General features: G+C 43.4%; 1 protein-coding gene across 4 annotated transcripts in view; it reads right to left on the bottom strand.

Moving 5' to 3' along the window:
- The window catches only part of LOC137376488 (zinc finger CCHC domain-containing protein 3-like), a 153,532-nt gene extending 132,046 nt beyond the window's left edge, over positions 1–21,486 (bottom strand). For all 4 annotated transcript variants that reach the window (XR_010976246.1, XR_010976247.1, XM_068045161.1 and 1 more), the window contains exon 1: positions 21,373–21,486. The gene's annotated coding sequence lies outside the window, so the exon portion shown is untranslated. The remainder of the gene's footprint in view (positions 1–21,372) is intronic.
- Positions 21,487–22,140: the final 654 nt, after the last annotated feature.

Raw genomic sequence — 22,140 nt, 5'->3', positions numbered from 1 at the left:
TATTGACAGTGCCATGGATAGGTGGCATAACCTTGTGCATTGGCCTGTCACTGTTGGGAATGAATTTGTATCAATTAGATTGATGAGATGAAAATGTTCTCCATACTTTGGCTATGAGACAAAACTAGAGCCCTGTACAAGTGATCAAAGTGACCCCACAAAAAAAATGTTGCAGGCATACAGTATTGTACTGCCAGACCCTGAGTAACTCTTGCATAAGAAATTAAAAAAGAGGAGCCATTCAAGTCTGCTATGCCATTCAATAAGATCATGGCTGATCTTCTACATCAATTCCACCTTCCCGCATTATCCCCATATCCCTTAGTACCCAAAAATCTATCAGCCTCTGTCTTGAATATACTCACTGCCTGAGCATCCACAGCTGTCTGGGGTAGAGAATTCCAAAGATTCAGAAACCTTTGAGCAAACAAATTATCCTCATCATACCATCTTCCTCCAATGCCTCTCCAATGTTGACCAAACCTACCTCTTTGACCAAGCTTTTCGTCATCCGACCTAATATCTCCTTTTGTGGCTTGGTGTCATACTTTGTTTTATAATGCTCCTGTAAAGCACTTTGGGACATTTTATTATGTTAAAAACACTATGTAAATATTTATTTATTTGTTTAGAGATACAGCACTGGAACAGGCCCTTCGGCCCACCGAGTCTGTGCCGACCATCAACCACCCATTTATACTAATCCAACCCTAATCCCATATTCCTACCACATCCCCACCTGTCCCTATATTCCCCTACCACCTACCTATACTAGGGGCAATTTATAATGGCCAATTTACCTATCAACCTGCAAGTCTTTGGCTGTGGGAGGAAACCGGAGCACCCGGCAAAAACCCACGCAAACACAGGGAGAAATTGCAAACTCCACACAGGCAGTACCCAGAATTGAACCTGGGTCGCTGGAGCTGTGAGGCTGCGGTGCTAACCACTGCGCCACTGTGCCACCCAAATATATGCTGTCGTTGTCATCTCAGTCCTAAATGGCCATCCCCTTATTCTGAGACTGTGACCTGGTATTCTAGATTCCCCAGCTAGGTGAAACATTTTCTCAGCTTCTATCCTGTAAAGGCCCACAAATGTTTAAATTAGATCACCTCTCATTCTTCTAAACACCAGGGAATATAGACTTAGTCCACTCAACCCCTTCCAGGAACCAGTCTAGTGAACCATCGTTGCACTCCTTCGAGGCCAATTATGTCCTTCCTTAGGTAAGGAGACCAAAACTGTACACAGTACACCAAGTGTAACCTCATCAATGCCCAGTACAATTATAGTAGGACTTCTTTACTCTTATACTCTCATTCCTTTGTAATAATAGCTAACATATTATTTACCTTCCGAATTTCTTATTGTACCTGAATGTTAACTTTCTGTGATTCATATACAAGGACACCCAGGCCCCTCTAAATGCTGTCATGTTCACGCCAGGAGAAATTATGAACTATAAAATGAACTGATGAATTGGACTCAAAACGGGCATCTTTCGCTGCAAAACAAGATGGAGTAAGAGGTCAGGTGACCTCTCCTGTACTGCAAATATGCATGTTAGCTGCTGGAACGTTGAACAAACTGACATGTCTGGTCAAGTGTTGAAGAAAGCATTAGAAATGTAAATGGCCCGTTCAATGTTAATGGCTACTCCTCTTCAACAAGTTGGGCTAACAATGACTTTGAAAACAGAGAGAGGGGAATTTTATGCCCTCCCCCTAGCAGGTTTGGAGGCAGGGAGAGCATAAAATCGGGTGGGATGGTGGCAGGGGGCTCTCCCACCACCATCCTGCCTGTGCCAAAATTTAGTCTGGGGTGGGAAGGCCTCTTCCCGCTGCAGCCACAATTAGCCATGCGGCGGGCAGCCTTGTCGCCACATGGGAAACACAGCACGAGAAACTTTGCAGGCTGCTTTACGGTTCTGGGAGTGGCGGGTCTCTTATTAAAAGGTATTTAGTGCCTGAATGAGGGACCCGGCATCAGGAAGGGGTGGGGGGGTGGGGGGTGGCTGTTCCTTGACCTCCGGTGCTCCTCCAGCAGCAGCCACCGCCTCCCCAGTGGTGCTGCAGCTGCCAGCCTCTGATTGGCCAGCAACTCTCCAAAGGCTGAACTTCTAGCGATGGGGTCCTTGATTCTGTGGAAGGCCCACTGCTGTCCACTTAAGTGCCTGATTGACACTAGATTCAGTGGGCCTTCTGGAGAAGAGGTGACACAGGGATTTCAGCGTTGCTTTATCCAGACATTGAGACCCCCGCCACCAGAATGAAATCCCAACTAGAGACTCCAGACTAAAACTCAGAATATTGGGTGTGAAAAAAACACTTTATCAAAATGACACAGAGATAAACAACATCCAAACCCATAGTCTAACAATGGCCGCATCATCAAATGCCATCTGTGAAAATACAATGGGAGAGAAACTTGGGTCACTGTTCAGAAGCCAAGTCTCTGTTAAGGAGTTTTTAATAAGAGATATTTTCTGTGGAAAGCAGAAAGCCAGAAGGAAGAGAGACCCACTCTAGCACGAAGAAGGACCCTACCAGAACACCATCTTTAAACTACCTAAAGGCAGAGACAAAAGGTGACCTTGAATCTACCTACCTTTATCATTGAACTGTGACTGAGATTTGACCAAAGAAGTCTGCAGCAAAGCATCCGTCCACCTGAAACTTTCCAAAGTTTGGCATCAGTGAACCAGATGAATGGAAAACAGGCCTGCACCATTTCTAGATCATTCTCCCAGGGAAACAAAGAAGATTCACAATGAACTCTTTTTTAAAAACCATTAGACCTAAATACATGCTATCTTTAATCTCTACCTTTTCTTGTGTGTGTGCATATGTGTGTATGTGGGTGGGTGCCATTTATCTTTCTTTAAACCTACGAGAAAACCTGTCATTTGTTTATTGATTATTAAAACTCTCAAGGCTTAAAACACATTTCTAATAAAAATGCTGTCTTCGATCAGTTGAGAGATGTAAAAGGGAAACCATCCTTATCATTTCCCACCTGTCCGTAACAATGCATACATTTTCCAGTCTCTCACTATTCAAAAAATGTTCTGCTTTTTTTGATTCTTCCTACCAAAGTGGATAACTTCACACTTCACCACATTGTATTCCATTTGCCATGTTCTTGCCCACTACCCAACCTGTCTATATTTCTCTGCAGCCTCTTTGCGTCCTCCTCATTGCATACCTTCCCACCTAAATTTATATCATCAGCAAACTCTTATATGTTACATTCAGTCCCCTCATCTAAGTCATTAATATACATTGTAAATACCTGAGGCCCAAGTACTGGTCTTGCTGTACCCTGCTAGTTACAGTCTGCCAAGCAACTCGCCTATCCAGCTCTTCAAACACCACCTGCCCCACATGTGTTGGTGTCTGCAGTTCACACATCAAATTTGTTAGCCATGTTAGAACACATTGAACCGGAGTAGAATCAAGTCATTCTTGGTCCCGAAGGACTACCTGAGAAGAAGAAGAAGCAGAAGAGACAGTCTGCCAACCCAGTTTCCATTGCCGTAATGTCTGTTATGACAATTGATATTGGTAAATGTCCTATTGATGCCAAAACTTGCCCACCCATGCCAATATATAAAGATTAGATTTACCACTTTTTGTCAAGTCACAAGTTAGATAAGAGGCAGAACAGGAATGGGGCAAGTAATAGAATCGTAGCTTCAATCATGAGATTTATTTTATTGTCAATCAGTATCCATAAACAAACTTTATTCTTCTTCCGTTTTCACTTACTTTGGTTCATTCTTGACATTTAATGGCATTTCTAATTGTTATGCTAGGCTCCCACATGCCAAAAATGAGGCACATTAATTTTGTCATGAATGTTGATTTTAAACTGTTGCTGGAATGAGAAAATGACTTGTTAAACATATCAGCCATGGCTGGAAAAAGACATTTGCATATTAACAGACAGTGCTTGGAAGGTCAAAGGACCATTCCCGAACACATTCAACCTACAATGGACCTTGATCACCAGGTATTGCGTGTAAGAGGAGCATTCCAGTGACTGCTAAGATGGTACAATCCAGGACTGGTTCGACCAGCATGACTAACTGGCTGCTCCAGGGTCTTTTGAACTCGAAAAGAGGGCTGTTTGCTCCTGGACTGAGAAGATCTCGCCTGTCTGCTCCCATCTCTTTCTCACAAGCCTCTGAATCCACTGAAGACACATGAACCCCAAAAGAGAAAAGTCTCCTACAGCAAACAAGGTTTAAGAAGAATACTGGGCCCCAACAAAAAGCAAGATCTACCAACAATCAAGGACTCTACAGTAAGCGTGAAGAACCGTGACAAAACCTCTTCAGATAATGCCTCAAACTTTTTCCACTTTATTTCTTCTGCTCTTTTCTGTCTCTATTTGCATGTGTGTATTGCGTATGCATGCTAGCGTGGGTGTGTCGTGTATCCGTAGGCATCAACCGAATTAGAGTTTAGGTTTAAGTTTAATAAATTTCAACCTTCTTTTCTTTAAACCTAAGCAAACCTGATTGTGCTGCTTTCTTTGCCTTATAATTGGAAAGCGGTGAACAAGGATTCCCCAAGGGGAGCTAAAAGCACGGTATGTTTAAAATTAAACCCTGTTATGGTAAGCCCAGATGAAGGCTGAAAGGGAACCCTAGACCTCTTTCTCACTGGGTCGTAACACTAATGCAAAATGTTATTTTTCTTAGACTCTTCCACATGCAATGCCAAAAATTAGGGCGTGATTGAACTCTTGTCCTTCAGCAGAACAGATAGTTTACACAATGACTAAAATAGAACTAGGCTAAAAAGTCAGAGAATAGGGGGAAAAAAGGAAACATTCTGCTCATTTTCAAAAGTGTCATGGAAACAATTCATCAGGTTAGGGTGAAATGAAGCACCAATGGAGGGCTTAATGTCCCTTTCTGTTTTAAGTCTACAGCCATTTGGTTTCCATATAAAAATAGCGATGAGTGCAGTAATGTAGCCACATTGTTATGTCAGTTTTGAGAACGGCTGAATTGCTTGTCAGACCAATATGCACATATCATCCAAAATTGTGCAAATGTTGTGGGGAGAAAGAGAGATTTTAGTGGGAGGGAAGAAATGCAAACCATATATATTTAGCCACCACTTTACTGTTAACCAATGCATGACTTCAACAATTATTTGTAAAGGTTATTTATATAAGTTGGGGAATGAGTATTTAAAACAGTAAGGTTTACAGTAATAACAGTATTTTAGGATTTCCTCAGCACTTGTCTACTGTACTGCTCTGGTAGGTTGCCTTTAGAAGTACAGTTATCAGCACTTTAAACCTTGTTAGGCTGAAAAAAAACCTTAAACCTATCCTGGCATGTTATCAAAAAAGATGTGTCATTTCCACAGTCACCAAAAGCATTGCATGGCAAGCAAATGGTGTCTCTTTTGCATATATGCACGTTGCCATATTGATGAACCCAATAGAATGGTGCAATGGAAAAGCTGCAATACAATGAATAAAACCAAACAGTATATATCACAAAAAACCTGCCTCAATTTTAACATGACAGGCAGGGAAGGGTTGGGCGACGGGTTAAAATCATGAAAGTTAAAATCCTGCTCCAGCCCGCCATCACATGAAGGTGGAGATTGAGGTCCTGGATGAGTGTCTACTTAGGATGCAAAATTCATCAGCAGTGTAACATAATATTAATGTCACCTGGCAAGGACGAGACCATAATGGAGTTAACGTTTCGGGTCAGTGACCCTTCTTCGGAACCTAGCCTTGCAGTTCCGAAGAAGGGTCTCTGACCCGAAACGTTAACTCTGCTTCTCTTTCCACAGATGCTGCCAGACCTGCTGAGTGGTTCTAGCATTTCTTGTTTTTATTTCAGATTTCCAGCATCCGCAGTATTTTGCTTTTATTAAGGAAGAGACCATGATCAGCAGAGGATCCTGTAGGTGGTGTTTTTATGTTTTTCTTTTTGTGTTTTTTGTGGAATTTCAGTGCCGTTTTTATGGCATTTCACCCTTTGGGATTGGAGATCTACAGTGGTTACTGTTTTCCTGTTGGTTTGGATCTTAGTGCCTGTCCTGGGAAGGCTTCAAGCAAACAATGGCTGTAACCAACACCAGAGCTCCAGGTCAGGGGGTGCGTACCACTGTTATGGTGGCAGTCAAAGATAGAGAAGGAGGTGCACCCATGGACCGGACCTTCTTCATTAAGTGCGTCCTGTTTGAATGCTGTGGATTCCAAGCTGCAGACATCATCTGCCTGCAGGACTTCCCTAGCAGTGGCTATTATGAAGTGACGTTCAAGAACGTGGCGTCTTCAAGGAGAGAGGAAACCAGGCGCCGCTGTCGATCCTCACAGCAGAGCCACTCTTTACACTGCTTTTGCAACATAACTGGGTAGTGACCATCCATCTCTACAACCTCCATGTTCCTGTATTGGATGTGCTCACGTTCCTCAGCAGTTACGTTGACGTGGCTGGGAGCAGCACCGAGGTCAAGGATCCGCTTGGGATTTGGACCAGCAAACGGCAAATCAAGGTGACCTTGAATGTGGACGTCAGCGAAACCATCCTCCGCCCTCCCTCCAGCTTCACTATTGGGGGAAGTCAGGACTACTTAATCTACACGGTGTAGCCCAGGGTTTGTCGTACCTGTGGCAAATCTGGTTATGTGATGGCCAACTGCAGCACAGTGCTCTGCAAGAACTGCAAGCAAGAAGGCCATCAGACAAAGGACTGCAAGCAGAGTAAGTGCTGCAACCTGTGTGGTGGGGCAGGCCACCTCAACAAGACTTGCCCAAAACACTGCCTCAATTACGCACAGGCAGTGAGAACCAAGGAGAGGCAGGAGGAAGGAGGGGTGAATATGGCTGGAGCTGCGAAGGTGACCAGCAACCTTTCGCCCACCGAGCCCCCCAGTGAGGAAAATCTGTCTAAGGAAACCAAGGAGAAGAAAGCAGAGGGAGCTGCAGCAAGCAGCCAAACCCCAACCCTGTGTCCACAGCCTCCTCCTCAGCATGCAGAATCAATGGAGGAGGAGCCAGCATAGGGGCAACCTGGTAAGTGGCAAGTGGAAAACCACAAAGAAGAAGGCCCAAAAAAGGAACAAGCCACCCCCTAAACTAGTGGCAAGAGGAGGCTAATGTCTGAGATGCACTACAGCGGCTGCTCCTCATCAGATGAGGAAGGGCAGGAAAGATGTCACCAGGAAAAGAAGTGGCAGAACACAAAGCAGCTGGAAGAGAAGGCCCCCCAGCTCCAAAACATTGGAAGCAGCGAAGGGCCTAGCGTACCCCAACCCCAAAGCACCGAGCGCAGTGAGATGCCCAGTGCACCCCAGCTCCAGGAAGCTGGGAGCAGCAACATCCTCAAGGAGGAACAGAGGGAGAGACACCACCAGTAGAGAACATTCCAAACCTTGATGCCTTCAAGACCCCCTTGATGTCACCCCAGCGGAATGAACCGCAACCCCGTGAGTGACCAGGACAGTTTTCTGAGCCCAACAACTGTGCAACAGTTTGTGAACACTATAGAAATGCAGGAACATAGCCAAAGACTGGGACTCATAATGACACCTGGAGTGGCAAGCAACATACAGCTTTAATGGGTTAAAGATTGCTTCCATTAATGTGTGTAGCATTAAATCCACTATACAATGTGTTTCGACCTTGAACTACCTTGCCAATGTCGAAGCTGACCTGCTGTTTCTGCAGGAATGTGGAATCCCGCACCGCAGCACTTACAGGCAATGGTTGCGATGGTGGTCCCACGGGCTGTCGATCTGGTCAGGGGGAAATGATTCCCATTCCTCTAGCCTGGGTATTCTGCTGCAGGGAGGCAACTTCACCATCTCCGAAGTTAAGGAGGTGGTGTGCGGTTGCCTCCTCGTAGCAGACGTAATGTACAAAAATGCTCCACTCCGGTTAAGCAACGTGTACGCCCCGGTCCAATGCAGCGAGCCGCTGACTATCCTCCAGCAGCTCCCACTGCTGCTGGTGACATCCAGGCCGGTCATTCTAGGCGGTGACTTCAACTGCATCGTTGATGCAGCTGGACGATCCGGCAGGGCCAACAGTCAAATGTACACCACGTCCAGATTCCTAATAGAAACGGTAAAAGATGCCAAGCTGCACGACATCTTCAGCAGCTCTGCAGACGGAGTGCAGCATAGATACACCTGGTCAAGACCAGACGGGTCTGCCTGTTTCAAGATTGACATCCTGTTTGTGTCCCGGTCAGATTCACGGTCAGATCCACCGACGTCAAACCGTCATTCTTCTCTGACCACTGCCTTCTACTGGCTGACTGTCATTTACAGGACAACCAGAGAGTTGGCAGGGGGACATGGAAGCTGAATGTAAAACTGCTGACCCCAGAGAACAATGAGGAATTCAAAAGGGATTACAAAGGTTGGGGAACTGTGAAACCCCTCTTTGAGTCCCTGGCACTCTGGTAGGAAGTGATCAAGGTGAACATCAAGAGGTTCTTCATCCTCAAAGGGGTTTAGAGGGTGAGAGAGAGACAGGGGGAAATATCCCAACTCCAGAAAAGCATGCAGAATCTGCTCCTGCTGCAGTCAATGGAGGTCGATGTCAAGGAGAATCTCCACGAGATGAAGAGCCAGCAGGCCCTGTTCTTTCCCATGGAGACCTCCAAGGTCATCTTCCGGTCCAGAGTCCACTCCGTTGAGCTGGATGAGATGTGCTTGTACTTAATCTTCCAAAGCGTACACAGAGAGAGCTCTGCGATCAGCAGCCTGAAGGAAGAGGACGGCTCGGTAACGTTATCGCAGTCTGACATATTAACGATCAGCAAATCCTTTTATGCTGGGTTGTACGATGTGAAGCCCACAGACAGCATGGCCTCTCAGTCCTTCTTGTCCTTTATCACGGAGGTCTTAGATGACAATACGAGGGAACTTCTGGACAAGCCGCTAACCCTGGACGAGCTGGATGGTGTCGTCATCTTCTGCTAGGATCTGCTGTAAGATCGCAGACAAATCTGCAACCAGTTCAAACTGGCCTCAGGAAGCAAAGTAAATCGCGGCAAGAATGAGGCCATGTTCTTTGGGAACTGGGCTAACCAATCCCTTGTCCCTTTCACCGTCAGCTCAGACTACCTGAAGGTGCTGGGTATATTGTTTGGAAAGGCCAGGGCATGTGGCAAAAACTGGAAGGAGCAAGCAGCCATGGTGAAACAGAAACTGGTCATCTGGGAGTGATGCTGCCTCTCCATTGCAGGTAAGAACCTGGTTATCAGGTACAAGGCACTCTCGGTGTTGCTGTATATAAGATCATAAGAACTAAGAGCAGGAGTAGGCCGTCCGGCCCCTCAAGCCTGCTCCGCCATTCAATAAGATCATGGCTGATCTTTTCGTGGACTCAGATCCACTTACCCGCGCTCTCACCGTATCCCTTAATTCCTTTATTGTTCAAAAAGATATCTACCTTAGCTTTAAAAACGTTTACTGAAGAAGCGTCAACTACTTCACTGGGCAAGGAATTCCATAGATTAACAACCCTCTGGGTGAAGAAGTTCCTTCTTAATTCAGTTCTAAATCTGCTCCCTCTAATCTTGAGGCTATGCTCTCTTGTCCTAGCTTCACCTGCCAGTGGAAACATCCTCTCTACTTGTATCTTATCTATTCCCTTCATAATTTTATGTTTCTATAAGATCCCCCCTCATTCTTCTGAATTCCAATGAATATAATCCCAATCTACTCAGTCTCTCCTCATAAGCCAACCCCCTCAACTCCGGAATCAACCTAGTGAACCTCCTCTGCACCCTCTCCAGTGCCAGTATATCCTTTCTCAAGTAAGGAGACCAAAACTGCACACAGTACTCCAGGTGCGGCCTCACCAGTACCTTATACAGCTGCAACATAACCTCTCTGCTTTTAAACTCAATCCCTTTAGCAATGAAGGACAAAATTCCATTTGCCTTCCTAATTACTTGCTGTACCTGCAGACCAACCTTCTGCGATTCATGCACAAGGACACCCAGGTCCCTCTGCAAAGCAGCATGCTGCAACTTTTTACCATTCAAGAAATAATCCTTTTTACTGTTACTCCTACCGAAATGAATGACTTCACAATTATTAACATTATATTCCATCTGCCAGACCTTTGCCCACTCACTCAATGTATCTATGTTCCTCTGCAAAGTTTCACAGTCATCTGCACACTTTGCTCTGCCACTCATCTTAGTGTCATCTGCAAACTTTGACACCCTACACGTGGTCCCCAACTCCAAATCATCTATATAAATTGTAAATAATTGCGGTCCCAACACCGATCCCTGAGGCACACCACTAGTGACTGATTGCCAACCAGAATAGCACTCATTTATCCCCACTCTCTGCCTCCTGTTATATATGGTGCAGGTCTGGCCCACACCCCACTCTTGTGCCGTGGTGGTCACCCGAGCCATCTTCGGCTTTGTCTGAAGATCGAAAATGGACTATGTCCACAGGGATATGATGTTCAGACCTCGAGACAAAGAGGGAGAAAACGTCCCCAACGTTGCACTAACCCTGGCCACCATTGTCTGCGGCTGCATCAAGCTGTGCGTAGACCCCCGGTACGCAAGCACCAAGCATCACTAAGTGTTGAAGTTCTATCTATCCCCAGTGTTGCAAAGGGTAGGTCTGGCCACTCTGCCGTGGAAGTCTCCTTTTAGTTGGACCATGCTGTACCACCTATCTGTCGTGGAAAAGTTTGTGCAGAAAAACACCTTTGACCACAAGTCCATCAAGCAGTGGTCCGCACATAACATCCTCAAGGCCCTACGGGAAAAGGAGACTGTGGATCCTGTTGGATGGTTCCCCGAGCAGACTGTCACAGTCATTTGGCAGAATGCCTCATCACCAGAACTTTCAAACAAGCATCAAGTCATAGCTTGTCTGGTGGTGAGAAGGGCCCTCCCTGTCAGATCCTTCCTGCATGCCCGGAGTCTCACTGCCTCTGCACACTGCCCTCCTCCTTCTGGAATGTGCCTTTGCAAGGCAAAGAGTGGAAAGAGATGTAGTGGTTTTTGTTGAGGTTCATCCCGAGCAGCTTCGTAACACAGGGCTCTGTACACTACTGGTTGTTCCCAGGGATGCACACTGAGATAAACATCAACTGCTGCTGGAGGACCATCAACTCGGTTACAGACGTTCTTTGGTCTGCCCGAAACTTGCTGGTCTTCCAGTGCAAAGAGCTGTCGACAACCGAGTGTTGTAGACTGGCACATTCCAGGTCCAGGACTACGTGCTGAGGGACGCACTAAAACTTGGGGCAGCCACCCCAAAGGCTTAACGGGGAAAGGCTACTGTGTAAGGTCCTCCCGCCATAGTATACCGAGGGGCAGGAAACCACGTAAAACGTCTTGAGCTGTATGCACCAAAAAATGTTTTTTGCTCTGTAATGCCAATGTATTTTGTATATAAAATGGAATGGCAAGAGTTGTAAGGCACCTCATGTTCTGTATCGAAGGAATCTGATCTCTATTGCACTTTCTGAAATGTCAAACTTGAACTGTTTTGTAATGTATTTTTGACAAATTTTTATGAATAAAGTGTATTTTTGTAAAAAAATAATATAATATCACACCAGGGGGATTCCTGAAATGTCTGCAGCCTGGCAGCAGAGCAACAGTGGGAGGAGCCAACTGGTCAGAAGAGGCCACGGTCAGTTTTATCATTTCCTCCTGTTTAAACTCCTTATGGGCCAGGAGGAAAAGGAGGGCTTCCCTCAAAACCCACAGGAGTCTTTAGGCCTTCCCTGCCCCGGCCTCCCCAGTTGCAAGGGAAATCCACAGCCCAGCGTGCTCCCCCAGTTCTAATGAAATCCCCCACCTGATCACAAATGAAATCCCCTCCACCCACTGACTACTGGGTCTGTTCCCACAGGTCACCGGCTGCGGTCTCCTGTGACCAAATTCCTGCTCCCACCTGCCGGACCGGTAGTGAATCTGACCGGGTGTTTGGGCCAGCGTGCAGGGGGTGGGGGGAGTCTGGCAAGCATTATTTAAATACGGTCCTGCTGTTAAGATCTGGGAGGCCAAAGGCTTCCTTGAGGGGCCAGGAGGAGCACAAAGGAGTGGTGAAAAAGGCACTTATCTTGGGGAGCCAGCAGCTCTGGTCTCCTTTCACTCCAAGCGGAAAACCAATGTAGCAATAGTTCATTTTAAATCGGCTCGCAATTGTACTGTGGGAGCCTGATTTAAATATGTTGACTAAGTGTCCTACCTTGGACACCCCGATAACCACACCGTAAAAAAGCTTGTTGGGGGCGTATTCCCCGTAATTAACTCTTTGACCCCACACTCCCCCATCCCAACCTTCTCACATCTGTCATTGGGGGGAATGAGTGGGTAAATATCAAGGCCTAAGAGTCTGGGAGTGAACTAAATGACAGAAGGCGTTTTCAATTCTAGGCATGTACTAACCACCAGAACACGTTCAATTCTAGAAACATACCGTCCAGCATAACACACTTTCAGGTCTGGGAGAATCATGTGATCTGCAGGAGCCATCACTCTTGATCTTTATGACAGAATTGAAATCCTTTTGATGGTGTTTCCCATTCCATCATAAATTTTCCCATCCATCTGAAGGTATTGACTTGCTGAACTACAAATCTAGGCTGCAGCCCTTACCTGAATGTCCATTCTTTATATGTAAACCTGGATAGTTGGCTAATTATTTGACTGTTGGGGGTAGTGGCATGGGCATGACAGCCCAACCTGTTCATGCCCTCATGCAATGACCAAATGGACTCATTGCATAGCATCTTGTTGATTTTTTTTTTTTGCTCTCAGGCTCAGAGCACTGAAGGCAATTGTACTGGGTCTTCCATGGACCCAGCTGAGATCAGCTAACTTAACAAAGACCAAGGATTGAAGCACGAAGATTCTAGATCAATATGACTTAGTACCTCACTGGATGGTGTGTTTTTCTTGAGACCCGTGGGAAGAATCCCCTTCTAGTATGTTACAAACATATAACTCAGTGTCAGTCATCATTTACTTAGGATTTTAAATGGTACTGCTTTTGATATTGCCCTAGCTCTAACCTACTAGAAGGCCCTGTGCAAGACTTAGATCGAGAATTCTTCATTTATAAAAATCTTTCATTTTAAATTGAAGAGTATTACCTGAGGGCTGGACGTCATATTTATCACCATAATCTATGCTTGCCCTTGTAACTGGAATTGGCCATATTCATATAAGGAGCTTCCAACTTTAAAAGTCCTGTATTAATTATTGATTGACATTGACCTGAGGGATCAGGAATTTAGCTTTCTGTGTCCTTTCTGTTGCTCTGAACTGGGGTCTAACATTATTTGCTGCTCAAATATTGCACAAAGGGCACAGTTTCTTTATTTTACTTAGAGATACAGCACTGAAACAGGCCCTTCAGCCCACCAAGTCTGTGCCGACCATCAACCACCCATTTATTCTAATCCTACACTAATCCCATATTCCTACCACATTCCCACCTGTCCCTATATTTCCCTACCGCCTACCTATACTAGCGGCAATTTATAATGGCCAATTTACCTACCAACCTGCAAGTCTTTTGGCTGTGGGAGGAAACCAGAGCACCCGGAGAAAACCCACGCAGACACAGGGAGAACTTGCAAACTCCACACAGGCAGTACCCAGGATTGAACCCGGGTCGCTGGAGCTGTGAGGCTGCGGTGCTAACCACTGCGCCACTGTGCCACCCACAGTTTCATCACCAATTATTTTTAAATATATCCACAATTGAAGATCTGTCAAAGGAACTGTGACTTTTTTCAGGAATTTCGTGGTTTTCGAATTGTCTTCATAATCGCTAAAAATATGCACAACCTCATCAGCAATTGTCAATGCTGACAGTTCCACATGTAGAGCATTGTTCTCTGTATAATTATGAGGCCAATGAGGCCAGATTCAATGCAAACTACTGACAATACAAGCCTCTATGGCTGCCACTTTTTTCATGTTTCCAAACTACATGCCATTAGAAAGAAATTACTGATATTTAATAGCAGCTTTTACATCCTCAAGCTATCCTAAAACATTTTACAGGCAATTACTTTTGAAATGTAGTCACTTTTTCCTAGGGAAATGTGGCTTCTAATTTGTACATAGCAAGGTCCCCCAAATAGCAGTGGCATAAATGACTGGTTAATCAGTTTTTGATGGCATTGCTTGAGAGATAAATGTTGAAAAGTAAATATGGGAGAACTTCCTTACTTTACTTCAAATAGCTCCATGGGATCTTTTACATCCACCTGAGCTGGCAAAAACTAGATCTCAATTAACTGAAGATTAGCACCTATGATAATACAGCACTACCCTCAACACTATATTGAAATGTCAGGCTAGATTTTGTACATATACCTTTGAGTGGGCCTGAACTTATAACTATCCAGACTCAGAGGCAAGAGGGTTTCCACTGAACTCGTCTGACATTAGCAAAGAGTGCTAATCTAGCTGGCCAACAGTGATGTTCAGTTTTGTCCCCTTTACACTCTGCACTGCTGTCAGCCCAGTAGATGCAGGAAAATATCTTAGAGGATTAGCAAAGCTCATCAACAATCACACAAAATGCAATCTAAAAATAAGTGTGGGCCAGTTGTTTTTACCAATTTGTTATTTATATCTAGTGCATATAATAACAAAACTAAATATCACTCCTACCACGGAGATATTCCCTAATAGTATGCTCTTTGGAAAAAAATAATGGAAGCAGTTTTGGAAGAACAGGATAGGAGCATTCAAGGACACATGACCATAATGGTACTGATGAAGGACAACAAAGATTGGCAGAGAGAATGAAAGAGAGACAGATCATCTATCACACAACATGCTCTTGCTTGTAGCTTGTTCCAAGAGCGTGAGATGGAGTTATTCCAAGATATGCAGGCAGAGTTCAAAACTGGGACTGATCATCAACCAAGTATGCTAACTAGACTCTTTCCAGAATAGAAAAAATAGCAGCAGCGAAGAATGTGGCTTTTTGCTGCTATGGACAACCTTTAATGTCATACTTGCTGTAATGATCTCTCCCCCGGTACTTCTTTGGAGTCCAACGAGATGCTGCTCTACATTACTTGAAGGGTAGATATGGGCTACAGTGGAATAATTCAGTTTACTCCATGAGCTTTCCGCATAAAGAAGTAAAATCGGTATACGAACATTCAACTCGATATTCAGTACACTATTAAAAATAGTTAAGGATCAAAGTTTTTTTTAATGTTTTACAATGTTTCCTGTTGTGGCTGCTAGAACATTTGAGAGCTGTTTAATATTGCCTTGGATGCCATGTGAAAACCGAAAGGTTTGTTTTTTAAAAAAAATTTTTGGATGTGCTCATTCAGTACAGACTGCAAGGCTGAGAAAATGTCAAATGTCGGGCAAGGAGTATTGCTGCTTTTTGTAATGAGTAGCATAGCAATGTAATGTGACCAGGTGCAGTGTTAACAGGGCCCTGTCTGCTGGAATTTAGTGTGTTGTGCCCATGTCACATTGTTTCCATTACCAACTGTCGACATTTTACTTAAAGGATGCACTACAATAAGATGCCTCCTTTTAGCAGAAAGCGTGATCACCCTTTGACCTGAAGACCCTGTCTATAACAATAGCTTCATTAATCAACAATGACATGGTGCCTTGGCTGTTTCCTTGAGATTTAACACCCATCCTCCCTACATCAGCTATTTCCTGCTCGCTAAGGTTAAATGACATTCTTTATTACTCTCCTTACATCTGGCCACTTTATGCTGGCTCTCGTCCTTTTGTAACTTGCATGACTGCTCCAACAACACAAACTTTCACAAGTGGACAACGTTTTCTCAAAATAGCCACTTCCTCTGCAACGAGTCTTCCACACAAGCTTACACAATAACAAACAGCAATTCTGTGCTGTACATGCTATGTAATTCAATGTAAAGCAAGATGAAAACTGATTCTCTACTTTTCTTGTTAAATAGCAAAAGGAAAATGAAAAGAAAAATGACAGTGTACTGCACCCAGATACCAAGAAAACAGATATATTTGTCCTTTTTTTAGTTTAAACTCTTTTTCCAAACCCCTCCATGGCCTCTCCCCTTCCTATCTCTGTGACTTTTTCCAGCCATACTGCATGCCAAGATCTCCGCATTCCTTCAATTTTGGCTTCTTGCACACCCAAAAATTTAATCACTCCATCATTAGCCTCCATGTCTTCAGCTGCCTAGGCCCTAAGCTCTTGAATTCCCTCCCTAAACCTCTCTTCCTCTCTAGCTCTCTTTCTCCCTTTAATACACTCCTTAAAACCTACCTCTTTCCATTCCTCATATCTCCTTATGTGGCTCAGTGTGAAATTTTGTTTGATAAATCTACTGTGAAGGGCCTTGGGACGTTTTACCATATTACTGGCATTATATAAATGTTGCGTTTCACAATTTTTTAACACCTATTATCTCTTCTGTGCTCCACTGAAGGTGCTGGATTACACTCCATAAATGCTATCTGCCTTCCTGGCCCTTGTCCAAGTGACCATCAATCATGTGTAACTCTAGGCAGCAAGTGTAAGCTGGCTATTCCAGCATGGGGAGCAACACAACACCTGATATCCACATACAAGCTTTGTACTGGGGAATAGATAGTAGACGTTACTGGATAACAACTGGGGGCATGATCTAGCTAATGTTTCACTTCCTTAACATTGAGATTTGCCAATGGAAAATGTTTATTACTTCCATAGTGTCAATAATTTGGACCTATCGTTTTATGCTTAGATATTACCAGCCATTATTCTAGATTTGTTGAGAAGCATGAATGATAACTAAGTTACCAAACATCAAGATGTAGAAGGGTCACTGACCCAAAACGTTAACTCTGCTTCTCTTTCCACAGATGCTGCCAGACCTGCTGAGTGGTTCCAGCATTTCTTGTTTTTATTTTAGATTTCCAGCATCCGCAGTATTTTGCTTTTATCAAGATGTATGTAACTGGATTGGAATGTGAATCTCAGAATAAGGTGTAGGCGTTTAAGACTGAGATGAGGAAGAATTTCTTCACTCAGAGGGTGGTGAATCTTAGGAATTCTCTACCCCTGAGGGCTGTGGAAGCTCAAACATTGAGCATGTTCAAGACAGAAATGGATAGATATCTGGATGTTTATGACATCAAGGGATATGGGGACAGCGCAGATAAGTGGCATTGAGGTAGATGATCAGCTATGATCTAATTGAATGACGGAGCAGGCTCGATGGGCTGAGTGGCCTACTCCTGCTCCTATGTTCCTATGTTGACAACTCTTGATTCAACTGAAGCTACAAAGAAATCTATATTATTGACTCACAATATAGGGTTATTGGTACATCACAAAGGCTAACAGACCTGAAATGTTAACTTTAGCTTCTTTTCACTACAGATGCTGTCTGACCTGCCGAGCGAATCCAGTATTTTTTCTTTTATATTTCAGACTTCTGGCACCTACAGATTTTGCTCTTCCGAAAACAGTCCACTTACCTATGACTAATGAGCTTCGGTAATGTTGGCAGGAGATGACGCACAAGGTTCCATCTGCATGAACAGGAGTACTACTGTAGTTAACAATTAAAACTGTGCAGCATAACTCCACAGAGTACTGGTAAGCCTCCTGCTGTTTGTCCAGCCATGAAGACCCCACTTGTTAGGACACTCTCTTCCAGTGTTATCTACATAGAATGCACAGTGCAGAATTATGTGATCTGGCCCAACTGGTCCATGCTGATGATAATGCTCCACATGAGCCTCCTCCCAATCCTCTTCATCCAAACCCATCAGCATAACCTATATTCCTTTGTCTCTCGTGTGTTTATCTAGAATCCCCTTAAATGTATCTGAAGTGAAGTGGGATGAATACCAACCCCACTGCCTCTCCATGTCCCATCTCCACTGACAGAACAAAATCTCAAAGCAAATGAACAGGAAAATTAGATGGGGTGTATATCAGGCAATCAATCCATCAACACCAACTTTCCACATGCACTGAGAGTGAAAATTATTCTCACGTAGATGATATGGCCATTTATCTCATTGCTATTTGTGGGATCTTGCTGTGTGAAAATTGGCTGCTACAATTCCCTACATTACAACAATGACTACACTTCAATAGTAATTCAATGGTTGTGAGCTCCTTTGCAGTGTCTAGCAGCAGTGCAAGTTGCTACTTATGTGCATGTTCATTCTTTTTCTTTCTATATCGTGGAACTCACTGCCTGAAAGGGTAGTAGAGGCAGAAACCCGCAACTCATTTGAAAGATGTCTGGATATACACCTCAAGGGGATCGAGCGGGGAAGTGGGACTGACTGCATAGCTCTGTGGAGAGCCGGCATGGACTCGATGGGCCGAATGGCCTCTTTCTGTGCTATATATGACTCTATGACTCAAGTGCTATAACTTCCACGGCTACAGACCAAATGATGGAAGGCGGAATTAGGCTGGGTGTCTCGTTTTTCGCATTCTAAATGCTGCATGGGACTCAGACAATTTCACAGCTTTCTAAATAAATAAAATGGCCTTGTCACTTTCTAATTTATTTTCTTTTTAATGTTTCGCCTTAATTATGGAAAAGAAAGTCCTTTTGCAGACATAAGGAGATGGGAGACACCCACAAGCACTATCTGCAATAATACCATCAGAAAAAAGACACAGCTTAATTCTTTGAATGAATGCTGCAATTTAAAGATTATGTGGAGCATGCCAACATTACTGCACTGTTTATCCAGCTGTAAGGTACAAATTTTTGTTTTAAAACTTAAAGTAACAGTCTTTAAATTCTTGATCAAAATCACAATGAAATACATACCACTAGCACACTTATTCAGACAGTTTGATGAAGGACAGGTGATGGACACATATATGTAAGATATATATTGTGCACATATATCTTGTCTCTTGCCTTGCAGTTACACAATTACAGCCTTTTATCAAAAATTATTGTCCTGTGAATTTCTGCTTTAGTTGATAACTTAAATTTCTCAACAAGTAACAAAGATTTTTCCTTTTATATTTGAAATATATATTTTCTCCTCATTATTGAAGAATACAAATTAACACAGATCTTATCTAGTCACTGGGCAAAACTTTATAGTTATGCTAAACCTTTATAGTTAGACCTCAGCTGAAGTATTGTGCTGAATTCTGGACACCTCACTTCAGGAAGGATGTCAACATCTTGGAGAGGGTACAGAGGAGATTCACCAGAATGATCCCAGTAACGAGGGATCTCAGTTATATGGGAGATGAGAGAAGCTGGGATTGTTCTCCTTAAAGCAGAAAATGTTAAAGGGACAATTAATAGAGGTGTTCAAAATTATGAGGGGTTTTGATAAAATTTTAATAAGGAGTAAATGTTTCGCCTGGTGGGTGAGTCAGTAACTGGAGCACACATATTAAAGATAATTGGCAAAAGAACTGGATGGGAGATAAGGATAAATTTCTTTAGACAGCCAGTTGTTATGATCTGGCGTGTGTTCTCTCTGAAAGGGTGGTGAAGCAGATTCAATAGTAACTTTCAAAAGGTAACTGAATATATGCTTGAATATTTGCAGGGCTATGGGGAAAGAAAAAACAGGTGGAACTAAGTGGATACTCTTTCAAACAGCCAGCATAGATATGATGAGCCAAATGACCTTCTTCTGTGCTGTACGATTCTATAATTCTACTGTTGGTAATAATGTCAATAACAAATTCAACTGGAGGATGAGAGTGTGTTGAAAAAATTGGCTTACCAGATTATTCTGCATGCTGTATGCTTCACATAAATGGAATTATGATCTGGATCCAATACTAGCCCATCTTTTTAAATTTTAAAACTAAAGCAATTCTTTTGCCTTTGAGGACCCAAAAACACTGGGTTGTGACCCCGGCAGTTTTGCCAGGATTGTGCCTGCCAGTGCTAACACAGCCGGAATTTACGAGGTCAGTGAGAGGGTGTCTCATTTACATGAGACTAACAGGTACCCACATCACAACAGATGCACCTCTGGTCACTGCCTGCCCTATTATGCCAGAAAATCACTTGCCTAGAAACCATCAGGGTCCCGATCCAAACATTTCTAAAGGATTGATGCCTCTCCCCTTCCTGGACCTCCTCCCCTCTGAGGGAGCCCTTTTGCACCGGCCTGAAGTTTGGTATGCCTCCTCTATCTTGAATAGCTGACCTTCAGTCCCAAACTGGATCACTTCTGAGCTGAAGAAGTGGGAACTCCTTGGCCTTGTGAGTGGCGAGCGATGGTTCTGCTCCTGATAAACCCAAATGGGAACTCCTGGAACTGGCGGAGGTCAAGTGTAACTGGGGCCCTGCCTTGTCCCAGTGAGTTCCACAGACTCTATCAAGGAAATTCAGGACCTACATTTTTAATGTTAGAAGGTAAAGGTTGACAGCAAGTTTTAGGTACAGATGTGATAAGCTTTACTTTCACACATGTAGAATGGGCAATGTATCTTGCAGTGCCAGTTGTCATTATTCTGAAGTAGGTAACAATCTGAAGCTGGTACCTGTACTATAAAGGTAAAATGCCACCATCCAACTTTAGTGTTTCACAGTTTCAGATCCATTGAGTTTCTTCACAAGCTAAAAAAGGGCTCTGAGCAATGTAGAACAAATGATGTTACTGCCAGATCTATTAGCACCTGCATGCCTCAGATTGTCTAATGAATTTTGTGACACCAAGACTTGAGATAAAGTAGGAACTAAAACAAAGAATTTTAAAAGACCTGAAAATAACATACTCCCCCCACTACTTTGGGCAACAATATACTAGGTTCACTTTCCAGACATGCCATAACCAATGAGTAATGTGCCACTGCAGCATAACCAACAAATGAAAATATGTTCTAAAAGTGCTCACAACCCATGGAGTACATGTTATCTAATAATGGAGACACTTTTGTTTGTAACTTTCATGGATCAGTTCTGTGCTATTCGGTAAATGATACTTAAATAACTCTCTGCTTAACCTTGTCTTTCAGCCAAATTTCTAAATCCAATCCTTACAAAATGCTGGCACTCTTCAGGCTCCATATGGGGTAAAGAAGCCAGAATGCATCAGCACACCAACTTTTACATTAATGAGCTGCTTATTGGACTGCACAGTTGATTGTGGAGGATTTATTTAATGCAGCCAAGTTGTCCTTTTGGGATATTTTGAGGCAGACTAATTTCTGGAAAATTCTGGGGAGCTTACTGCCAGGGAAATCTTGTGGGCCAATTTATCTGGTGTAGCATCATCTTTATTAATGGGTTTTCCTATATGCATCTAAAAGCAGAAATCAAGAGGATTCTGTAACATGCAGTCAAACCTTCTACACCAACCTTACGCCCAAGTGGAAAGTTGAAAACCGTACCCCATAACAGTTAAAAATAACTTGCCAGAATACAACGATCCAGTAGATGTGATTTCCTCTCTGTTCACAAAATGGCAAAAATATGGCCTCTTTTCTATGTGATGCAGTATATACTTTTGAGGCAAACTTCCATTCTTATCCTTTATTATGGGTCACTATCAGCATTTGCCCTTCTTGTAAGGACTTTAAACCCTTATCTACACTACTGATTGGTCTTTGAAATATTAATTGTTTACCCATTATAATGTATTGAGTATTATTAACTGTTCAGTGCTAATGATTGAGTTTAAAAATTGAAGGGTGATCTAACTGAGATCTTTAAAATGATAAAGGGATTCTACAGGACAGATACAGAGAAACTATTTCCTCTGGATGAGGGATCCAGAACAAGGGGACACAATCTAAAAATTAAAACAAAGCCTTTTAGAAGTGAAATCAGGAAGTACTTTTCCATACAAACAGTAGTGGAAATCTGGAACTCTCTCTCAATAAGGCTGCAGAGGCTGGGACAAAGACATTTTTTAAGACTGAGATCGATAGATTTTTGATGTCAACGAATATGGAGCAAAGTAGGTAAATGGAGTTGAGGAAGAGGTCGAGCTATGATCTAACTAAATGAGATTAAACTAATTAAAATCAATAGAAAAGAAGATTGGGTGGAGGTGTAAAACGGGTTGCCAATTCAAGATTGTCCATTTTGCACTATCACTGAGGACCAATTCCAACACCAATATTCACAAGATGTTTCCAAACTTAAAAACGTAGACAGTACATCCAGCAGCTGGTAGGTGTA

This window comes from Heterodontus francisci, chromosome 13 (assembly GCF_036365525.1).
Source record: "Heterodontus francisci isolate sHetFra1 chromosome 13, sHetFra1.hap1, whole genome shotgun sequence".
Classification (NCBI taxonomy): Eukaryota; Metazoa; Chordata; class Chondrichthyes; order Heterodontiformes; family Heterodontidae; genus Heterodontus; species Heterodontus francisci.
This window is presented reverse-complemented; position numbering and strand designations above follow the sequence as displayed.